This window comes from Ostrinia nubilalis, chromosome 17, assembly GCF_963855985.1.
Source record: "Ostrinia nubilalis chromosome 17, ilOstNubi1.1, whole genome shotgun sequence".
In the NCBI taxonomy this organism is placed as follows: domain Eukaryota; kingdom Metazoa; phylum Arthropoda; class Insecta; order Lepidoptera; family Crambidae; genus Ostrinia; species Ostrinia nubilalis.
This window is the reverse complement of record NC_087104.1, coordinates 3538425-3549008: the sequence shown is the minus strand read 5'-3', so window position 1 is coordinate 3549008 and position 10584 is coordinate 3538425. Positions and strand designations below refer to the sequence as shown.

Genomic DNA, 10584 nt, shown 5'->3' with positions numbered 1-10584 from the left:
GTGAACACGGGTATAAAACTTCTCTTTTGCGGGAACCAGAAAAGCAGAATTTTGTTGTCATTATTTTTTTAATTCAATTTACCTATTTATTTAAAGATAACAATGATCCACATGGTTAGTAAATGGGTGGCATAAACAACTATGTTAGTAATTTATTTATTTATTATAACAAATACCTACCACTCATTTCATTATAGGATTTTAGGAGACAATATTAAGTAAGAAATAGCTGAATAGCCACTTCTATTTTGTAAATTCATTAGGTTCATTCATTGGTTGTCTGGGCGAGGTCGCTTCATAGCGATAACACGAACTAAATTGTAGCGCCTTTTATTTCTTTCTTTTCTTGTTTTGTGTGGTATAGTATCTATCTAATTTTGTAAAAGTTGTAATATATTCTAAAGCTCACATGACATGCAATTAATATGTATGTTGTTATTCATGTTAAACATAGTTACGTATTTACGTATAAAGCCAGCAAGCTACTAAACTCTTTTACCATTTGGTACAGTTACGATTCGTTAAAATAACAAAATAAATGCAGGTGGTAAAATCACGATAAATGAATGAGGAAAAATATTTTTATTTGTTCAGTCGTCATATAAATAGTTTCAACCAACGCTAACGCCATCTTTTGCCATGTTTACGAACTACGTGATTGCGATCGATCTAAAGTTCGAACACAGTTCGAACTACTAACTACTACTAAGTAAAACATAATATTTAGACGCTAGTCTCGATCAAAGTACATAGTACTAATTTTTGAGTTTCTAACTTTATAATTATGTTCAAAAACAAGCCATTTATTGAGGTTTTCTTTCAGGGTACCGTACCTAAAGGGTAAAAAGAACCCTATTGGTCATTCATTACTTTCTTTCATACTTCCTCGTTATGGATATAAACAATTTTTAGCCATTTTAGGCAACAAAGGACTAAATAAATATAAATATTCGGACGCCAGTTATTTTTAATACTGAACGTGTTGTATCTCATTGAAAATACTTATGCGCTCGAATTACTGATGCAACGAATACGAATATTCGTATTCGCCGAATAGTAGACATTTACAAAATATTCGTATTCGGTGAAATAATAATTACGAATACGAACACCTACTTTTTTTAAAATTTTGTCACACACGTGTTGTGTATCTGCAAACACTATAGCCACAACGACACGACGGGAAAACCCCGGTCAGTATGTAACAAAGTAGTAAGTATCTTCCGGAATTTGACAGCTGATAGCAGGTCGATTGTACAAGTATTATTTTGTTTTGTGATTAGTTACAAAGTAAAATGATACAATAACAAAAAAAAATGCCATTTGTAAATTTTAATTACTGAAACATTAACCATATTAAAAGAGTTAAAATGAGTATTTAATGACTATGTAGAGACTAGAAATATTCGTAGTCGTATTCGCCGAATAGTAGATTTAATATTCGTATTCGTAAAATTAGTATTCGTTGCATCACTAGCTCGAATGCATTAAGTAGGTATTACGATAATACTAACTGCCATGGCTATTTTCATCCCTATAATGTATTCTTTGGCATCGCTAAAAAACTACATAGATGTCGGGTTTGGTGGCGAACAAAACTTGTACGTGAGAGCATTGTACGTTTTTTCAAAATCATCATCATCATCTCACTGGTAAGAGTTCGTTCGTTTTTGCCAAATGACGTCCACTGCTGAACATAGGCCTCCCCCAATGCTTTCCAATACTTTCCATGTTGCCCGGTTGGTAGCGGCCTGCGTCCAGCGCCTTCCTGCTACCTTTAGCTTTATGATGTCGTCGGTCCACCATTGTACGTTTTTTACCGATTTCAAATAGAAAGAGGTTATCACTCTTCTACTCACGAGAAAATCCTGGATGCGGGCAGCGAGGGACCGGTCGTTATGAAAATCCTTGGGGGAAGCTTTTGTCCAGCAGTGGACGTCATTTGGCCAAAACGAACGAAGTCTTACCAGTTTTGATGAAGTTTTTGCTGTACTTGTTCTTATTGTCTTATAGCACTCTAGTTAGGGCAAGAAGGTTTTGTTTGAGACATGTAAAATACTTCTTCTGTTTTTAAAAATAAAATTAACTAAATTAACCCAAGTGAATTAAAATTTTCCACTTGCTATGGAAAATTTTATATATTGTAGTTGAGTATATCTAATACTTAGTGCTTATTTATATCTAGAATGCGTGTTCATTGCCAATCATAATGTCTGTGCAAACTTATGATTCAATGTAAGGGTTCTATTAATACTTTAAATAACATTTGAATTTAGCAGAATTGTTTCACGTCTAAAATGACCTACCTATTTCACTACTCGACAAAATTAAATGGATGATTTGACCTATTATACACTTCTCACGGTGGTGGTCAGCCGGGTCTGTTTCTGGCATATTTTTCCGAGATTCTTTAGCAGTTTAGACGTGCTAAAGTTACTTTAACTTTAAGCATAAAAAATAAAAATAAAATGACGTTAATTTAATTTGTGTACAGCGCCCCTAGAACTAAAATTTTCATAGATTTTTTTTCGACGCACTCGCTAGCGATAGCGAGCACACCTAATGTAAACTCATGGTAAGCACACACACAGGTGTCTACACGTAAACCTTTTAACGTAAACTCATTACATGCTTATTAAATTTGCATAGGATTTAATTTAATATTCGCCGAGTTTCAATATCAGACAAGCGGCTCCTAAGCACCTTGTAGTGCACTACTCGTACAAAGGACTGAGAAAATGGCCGCTACTCAATTCAAAACAATATTAAGCGCCTTCTACAAAAGAAAATTGAAAGGAGACAACAACAGCCATAAGAAAGATATCAAATTAGGTTCTCAAGTCCCAACCTTATACTGCAAAACTAACACATACTTATTACAATTTTCAATTTTGTCCGCAACGACAGCAGCGAAATTCAGAGACTAGCAAGAAAACCCAAAGGAAATTCCAGCAAACTTATGGCATTGTAAATGATCTCTAGGCTATACTACCAAGTATCTTCAGGAGTCCTGAATAATCCCGATAGTTACTAAGTCAACCGCACTTAAAGCTACAAAAAAGTATCCAGAGTAGGCAATCTGTAGCGTCAGTCGTCAGCAGAAACATATTCGTACCATGAAACATTTTGGAGAACAGAAATGATATTGGTAAGACCGATCGATTGACGATAATTTGAGCCAACAGAACACTGACTGAACTGACTCATGATCGGTGAGAGGTATGAGTAAAGTTTGTACGAATTTATTTCTATTATTATTTTATTAATACGAGAAGTCCGAAATTGTCGACGTGGCCTTTGTGAGTTAATTCTGCTCGCGAGAGGCAATTGCTTCTTAAGTACAGTACTCTCGTACATCTATGTAGTCGAAGAAAATCTACGCCCGAACGGACGACGCACAGTGGTCTGAAAATGAAGCTCCCATACAGAAACGTAATGTCAGAAATTAATAAATAAAAATATGTATTGTGTTTAGTATACCTCCCTTTGTTTTACTAATACAGTGTGAGTCACGTTAAAGTGTACATATAAAAATAAAACCGACTCCAAAAAACAAACACTAAAAAGTAGAAAAATAATTACCTACTAATTACTTATTTATTAGGACGAATTAATATTTATGTTACACCATGATTGATACTTCTGGAGTCGGTGCCAAGATTATGAAACGTGTGAAGTTTGCTTGCACCGACTCCAAAAGTATCAATCATGGTATAACATAAATATTAATTCGTCCTAATAAATAAGTAATTAGTAGGTAATTATTTTTCTACTTTTTAGTGTTTGTTTTTTGGAGTCGGTTTTATTTTTTTTATAAAAATTAACTTATTTCTTGCTTTTTAGTTAACTAATTATTACCTTGATGTTACCACTGAAGGTAGGCAGTACATTGAACTTATTTCTTGCTTTTTAGTTAACTAATTATTACCGTGATGTTACCACTGAAGGTAGGCAGTACATTGAGACTATATTCTTCATGTCAAGTGTAAAATAATATTCCCTACAAAATACAGGTTATCATATCGGCAACCTAAAAAGACCTTAAACCGTCAGCCTACCTTAAAAACATGAAAGAATACAACTGTGGGTCTATTGTACCTATAATATTTAAAAAATTATCCTCCCACTCCTAAGCGTTAAGGAGTTGTACCTACCATGACCAGTTCATCATGATGAGATGATGACTATCTGATGCAAACACTTGAATAAATTTAGAAACTATAGTTATCTATAAAATTAAAATAATTATCCTCCAACTCCTAAGCATTAAGGAGTTGTACCTTCTATCATCACCTCATCAATATGAGATGATGATTTCCAGGAGCAAATACTTGAATAACTTAAGAAAAAGTTTGAAATACGATATACGTGCCTATAAAATTTGAGGGTTGCCCTCGATTTCCCTAGGATCCCATCATCAGATCCTGACTTGGTGACAATGGGACCACCTCAGAAGTGTACCCTATCGAACAAAAAAAGAATTTTGAAAATCGGTCCACAATTGACGGAGTAATCGGTGAACATACATAGAAAAAAAAAACATACATACAGTCGAACATATAACCTCCTCCTTTTTTGAAGTCGGTTAAAAAGAGATGAAACTAGACCTATTTTTACACAAAAAAAATAAAAATATTATTTTTCTCACACATAGAGCTACTCATACCCTTCATACTATATTAGTAAAACAAAGGGAGGTATACTAAACACAATACATATTTTTATTTATTAATTTCTGACATTAAGTTTCTATGGTATGGGAGCTTCATTTTCAGACCACCGTGACGCCGCGAGCCGCCAGTCTGCTTGTGACCACGGCTGCAGCATCGCAGCCGAAACGTCAAGCCGTGAGTAGGTACATAATGTAACTCATTAATGAACGTCGCGTTAAGACCCGTGTCTTACTATTTTAGTCGAAGAAAACTCGCGCAGCTCTACAACAAAATATCCTATTGGTATTCCGTACGTACTCGTACATTTAGCAAATGATGTCGGATGCACCGACGAACTGCAACGGCTCTAATCTTGCGAAGCGAATCTTACGAGCACAATCTCCGGTCGGCAGGGTTGCCAGTAATCAGCCCATCGACATATTGACCTGGCAATGCCAGCCGTTTCTGCGGGCAAATTGCTTGCAGATACGGGATTTTAAGTTGAAGAAATGTAGACCTGCTTGGCAATTCAAGCATAGTACTCGTATATGCACAGTGGCAGGCTTTTGTGCGAATGACCGGGCATACGTTACCTTAGGATTTTCGCACAAATTAGTAAAATAAATTGACATTCTTGCAATGACTAAACGCCGACTAACATTACCACTGACTGAATGTGAAATTTTGCGATGCGAAAACATACAGAAATATAAACTTTAATCAGTAATTATTATTTCCTGTAATTTCCAGTGTTAGCGAGTCATCTGAGGATAATTTTGGTACTCAACCATAAACTAACTCCCTCCATACCCTTGGGACGTGGCATGGCACTAACTTCATCAGCATAAGGTATACAATCAAGCAGCACCCAGAAAGTTAGCAGGGTCGTAAGAAGCAAAATTAAGTGCCACCAATGGGCATTAATTCCAAACCGTAAGAAAACGGGTTCCATATAAAGGTCATGTAAATGTGTTTGCTTGTGTATTCTGGCATTATCTTCAATGAAGAATGTTCACTAATTTTGTTTTTTAGCTTCCTGTATTCTCTGTTAAAAATAAAAAATACACGTGAAAGAATTATTTCGATACGTCAATTAGTTTCCAAGATATTGAATTTTAAAAGTGCGGGCGGCGGCCGGCCCGCCATTTTATGCGCGTGACGTCATATTACAGTGACTGGCTCATAATTTGTATGGGTGGAATCTTGCAAGCTGAATTAAGACCCACTTCCAGGCAACTGATTAAGCTGAAATTTTGCAAACACATGTGATTTGGATGACCATGCAATATTATGATGACATGGAGCTGATCTGATGATGGAGCTGGAAGGTGGCCATAGGAAATCTATAATAAAACGACTTAAATGCATCGAGTTTGGGCTCGTTCGTTTTGTATTGATGAGTATTTTAATTCTATATAGTAATCGGGGTCTAATGATGGAGCTGGAAGGTAATTCGCAATAAAACGACACAATCGCATCAAGTTTGGGTTTGGTTCAATTTTAATTTCTGTGATGGGTCTGGGTGTTAATATATATGTTACGGTCAAAGTGATAAATGTGAAAATTATGAATAATCGCCGGTTATTATGAATAATCACCGCATGATTTGGTAAATGTGATTAATATGAGGTCATTTATGTGTGTATAAAACTAAATAGGCGGCTTAGGGGTGGCCCAAGGGCCACCCCCGCCGCACCTTAACCTATTTTTCACTTTAAATCAAAACATTATGTTATAGGCATCATGGAAAAGTAATATTATGCAAGAAACATTGCAAACTCATTATGCCAAATTATATTAATATATGATATCAAAACGTTCAAAAGTTTGGCTGTACACGAGCACGTACACAAGATGTTGTTCTCTTTTATGAAATTTGTTAGTACTAAGGTTGAATTATTAAATAATCACTGTTAAATGTGATTAATTTATCACTTTTACCGCGACTGTCGGTAATTATTCATAATAACCGGTTATTATTAATAATTTTCAATTTATCACATTAACCGTAACATGTATAATAAGTTTGTATTTACAAAATATTTAAGTATGTTTAAATCCGTTTTCTAGTGAGCGGACGCTGTGAATGTACGTCACACGGGGTCACGTGACCGTCGGCGGGACTCAATATTTAAGCGAACTTTGAATGCCTATAAAATCATAACTACTGGGTATTTTTGAATGAAATAAAAACTAATGTATTTGTAAATGTAAAAGCTTAACTGTAACATAGGTTTCAAGTGATTTTGCATACCTAGTAACATTCTCAATTACACGAATTCCCGTCACACTACTAAATTAAGCGGCAAAAATGGCAGAGCATGGCATACAATGATATTATATAAAAAAAAAAGGCATAGATCATATAAAGGTACACAAAGAAGTTCTTTATCACTTGGCAACTGTCAAATTCAGGTCACAGTTACAAACTTGGGGTTTTAAATGGATTGAATGGAACGTTTCATTTCTCGGGTTTTAGGCAGCTTAAAGTAATCATTTTGGTCCTTTTTGGGTTCGTCAGAAACATACTATGAAAAACATAACGCTCCTTCTGGCGCAGTGAGGTAAAAACTCGGGATCTCTTAGGCTAGTTTCCTAAAAAAATTTTTTTAGTCCGTAATGTTTAATATCAAAAAATATTGGACACATATATTTTTATTTGTCAATCTAACAAATAATTACATAGTTATGGTGCGTTGAAGTTCAGCACGACGTCACAACGTGCGGCACTTTTATGCACGCATTGACGTCACGGGCCTCTTATGAACTGTTGGCGCTTCTCGGGTCCTCGGGCTTCTTCGACATCGATTGGCCATCATCGTCTCCGCGCGAGGCGCCGGCACACTCCGTACGTGCCCGACGCCCACTCAGCCTCACGACCGCCACCGGTGTCAGACGCGGCCCTCCCACGTAGGCGCGAACTAGCGATATATATTTTACAATATTATACCTATGAAATACAGTCCGCTTTTAATTTATATATCTTAAGTCTAGTCAGACCCTAACATGAACTTTGGCGCGCTTTATCTCTTTAAATTTTCATTAGTTTGAAAAAGTGAAAAATACGTGTAGAGTATTTTTTGATAAGTTAACTGACGGACTAATTAAAACTCTTGCTTTTTGACCCAGGAAACATCCCTATTGTGTGGGTGTGTACTTTTGAGCAATTAGGCGTCGGCTTTTTTGGCTTAAATTTTGAATTTCACCACAAATAAAGTGGAATACGAAAATTACTCAAGAAGTACCTACAAATACTCTGTTCATAGCCAGTCACAGACCACACAACCAACGCTTTCGCACTCGATCACTGTCACAGTGAAACAAAGATTTTAGTAGTCCAAAGAAGTTTCGCAACAAAATATACAACTTACTATGACTGATGGAACCTACATGATACATCTCCATGAAAAGATCGTTAAATTAATGTTTTATCAAGGGTATGTGGCAATTTTTATGATGGACTAACATTATACGTGGCGCCGAGTTGGCTATAAAAATATGTATTTTAAGGCATTGGAAGATCCGCTCCAGAACTGTAAGCAAATGGTATCAAAGGTATGAAGGTAGCAAAGGGTGCGTGCAAAAAACAAGCAGGAAGGTTTAGGCTGAGTTGCACCAATTTTCTTTAACAGAACTATAACAATAATCGTTGTTTTTTGTATGGAGTTTGACATATTTTTTACTTTTTTCAAAGTTAAAGTATGATGGTGTAATTCAGCCTTAATGAATGCTACCGAAAACGCCACTCTCGTAGTAGAGTTTGGAGCTGACCGGACACTGTGTAGGTTTGTTGTCGACACGACAAGAAGAATGGGTACGGCTACTCTCTTAACGTTGTTTACGTATTTTCGGGTCTTTATGTCACTGTCGCTCATGCTAGGATCTTGCTTTGTGTGAGAGGGACTTCAGATAACAATGAAGTAGATCAGAACTACAGTGATTATAGACAGACAAGTCAAGTTTCAAACAGGTGGATCTCAAATCAAATCTAGAGGACACCAGAAGACGGATGATGTGGTGGAAAGGTTAGAAAAGAAGTACTACAGCGGATTTTGCATAGTTACTTATTTTTCGGTAGCGGAAAATTTCATCATGATCAATTTAGAGTCGGCCGTAAAAAAGCAATAAAAACACCATTATTCAAAAAGCGCAGTCACGGTCAGTCTGGAATAAAATCAAATCCGATTTTATATCCATACATAATATGAATTATTATTTATTTTGAATTATATGTTTTAAGGGTTCACAACTTAAAACGGAACCCGTTTAAAGTATTATTTATTATGTGTGTCAAATCTATAAATGCTGATTATGAATGTCAACATTGTCTAGTACATATTTATTCAAACCATAAAATCCAAAATAGAAACCAGAAGACAAGTAGGTACTCTACTAGTAGCTTAAAATAAACTAAACAAAGTCTGTGATGTTCAATAACAAACCACTATTAGCACTTCACAAACCAAATTCCCTATAATATGCACCACACACCACTTGTATCGTATGCCTTTGCGCTATATTAAGTCGTAACCCGATAGGCCACACCTCGTCTTTATGGGCCTGCCTTAGGCACACCCAATGGGGTTAAAACGGTCAAATTGCTTATTTACCAGTCATTCTATCAAGGGCTTGTCAAGGCACGATGTTGAGCGATCGTATTTTAATCGTGCGGTTTGTTCCAGCCTCAAGACCTTTTTGTCAGACTATAGAGGCTGTATTACAAAACAAAACAAAGCTCAAAACGATTCAATCTTAGCCATAGATTTCGTCCCTTTGATTGGTTTATAAATACCGAAATTCAATCAAAAACCTCAATTTGTTTGAAATACCAATAATAAAAAAGTCAACGAGTGTCTGAAATAGGTCATAAAACGAATGTATAGGTCCCAATCAGCCAATTTTGGATATACTCGTAAAATAAGATAAAATCGACTGGAACATCTTATCACAACATTATTTCAATTTGTAACTTATCTTTAAACAGGCTTCAAAAAGCCGTTAAAAATACGGTACCGCGTACCGGAAAACACAGCGTGGGACGTCGTCCACCCACAAGGTGGACCGACGACATCATAAAGGTAGCAGGAAGGCGCTGGACGCAGGCCGCTACCAACCGGGCAACATGGAAAGCATTGGGGGAGGCCTATGTTCAGCAGTGGACGTCCTATGGCTGAGATGATGATGATCAATATTTATCCAGTTTCATTGCTTTCCAAAATTGCTAATATTTTAGCGTAGACTACGTTTAATTATGGTTTAAGACATCAAAGAACAGAACATCGACATAGACCTAACGCATTTCCAAGATCTCCCTTGATCCTAGGACTTCAACGTGCATTGAGTTATGTTTACACTTCATTTAAAATAAATCGCTCATAAATCATTGGCAGGTACTGACGTCACTACACATACACATACATAGCATTGACGTAGAAATTATTTAACGAGATCAGTTTTGGGGTTCTGAACAACTATTGAAAAACCCAAACCCACTAAAGCTCATTCACGTGCCTCCTTGTCAGAAAATTATCTTTGAAACTTCTCGTTAAACTAGATTCTAGTAAAATAAACCCAAATAATGTAATCTGATTTTGCAATGACTAGAAATTCAGATTACTTATTTGGGTTTATTTCTGGGTCGACCATTTGCGTTATTTCAGGCATTATTGGCTATAGTATGAGAATATTCATCTAGATAATATTATGTACGGATATACGATAAAAATGTACGGATTGCCGGTTTTAAAAGTATAACGATTTAAGCAAAAATTCTACTGTCAACATGTCTGGCGTAGCAATCAGATCCTTTGAATCCTTGTGATATGAAAGATAAATAAGTTCACGTGTAGGCAAAGCCGCCTCTGTGGTCTAGTGGTAAGACCACCTGCTTCAGACGCAGAGGTCCCGGGTTCGATTCCAAGTGGGGGCAGAT

General features: G+C 36.2%; 1 protein-coding gene across 1 annotated transcript in view; it reads right to left on the bottom strand.

The window, feature by feature from the left end:
* The window catches only part of LOC135079848 (transient receptor potential cation channel trpm), a 307547-nt gene that overhangs the window by 246333 nt on the left and 50630 nt on the right, over positions 1-10584 (bottom strand). The window lies entirely within an intron of this gene.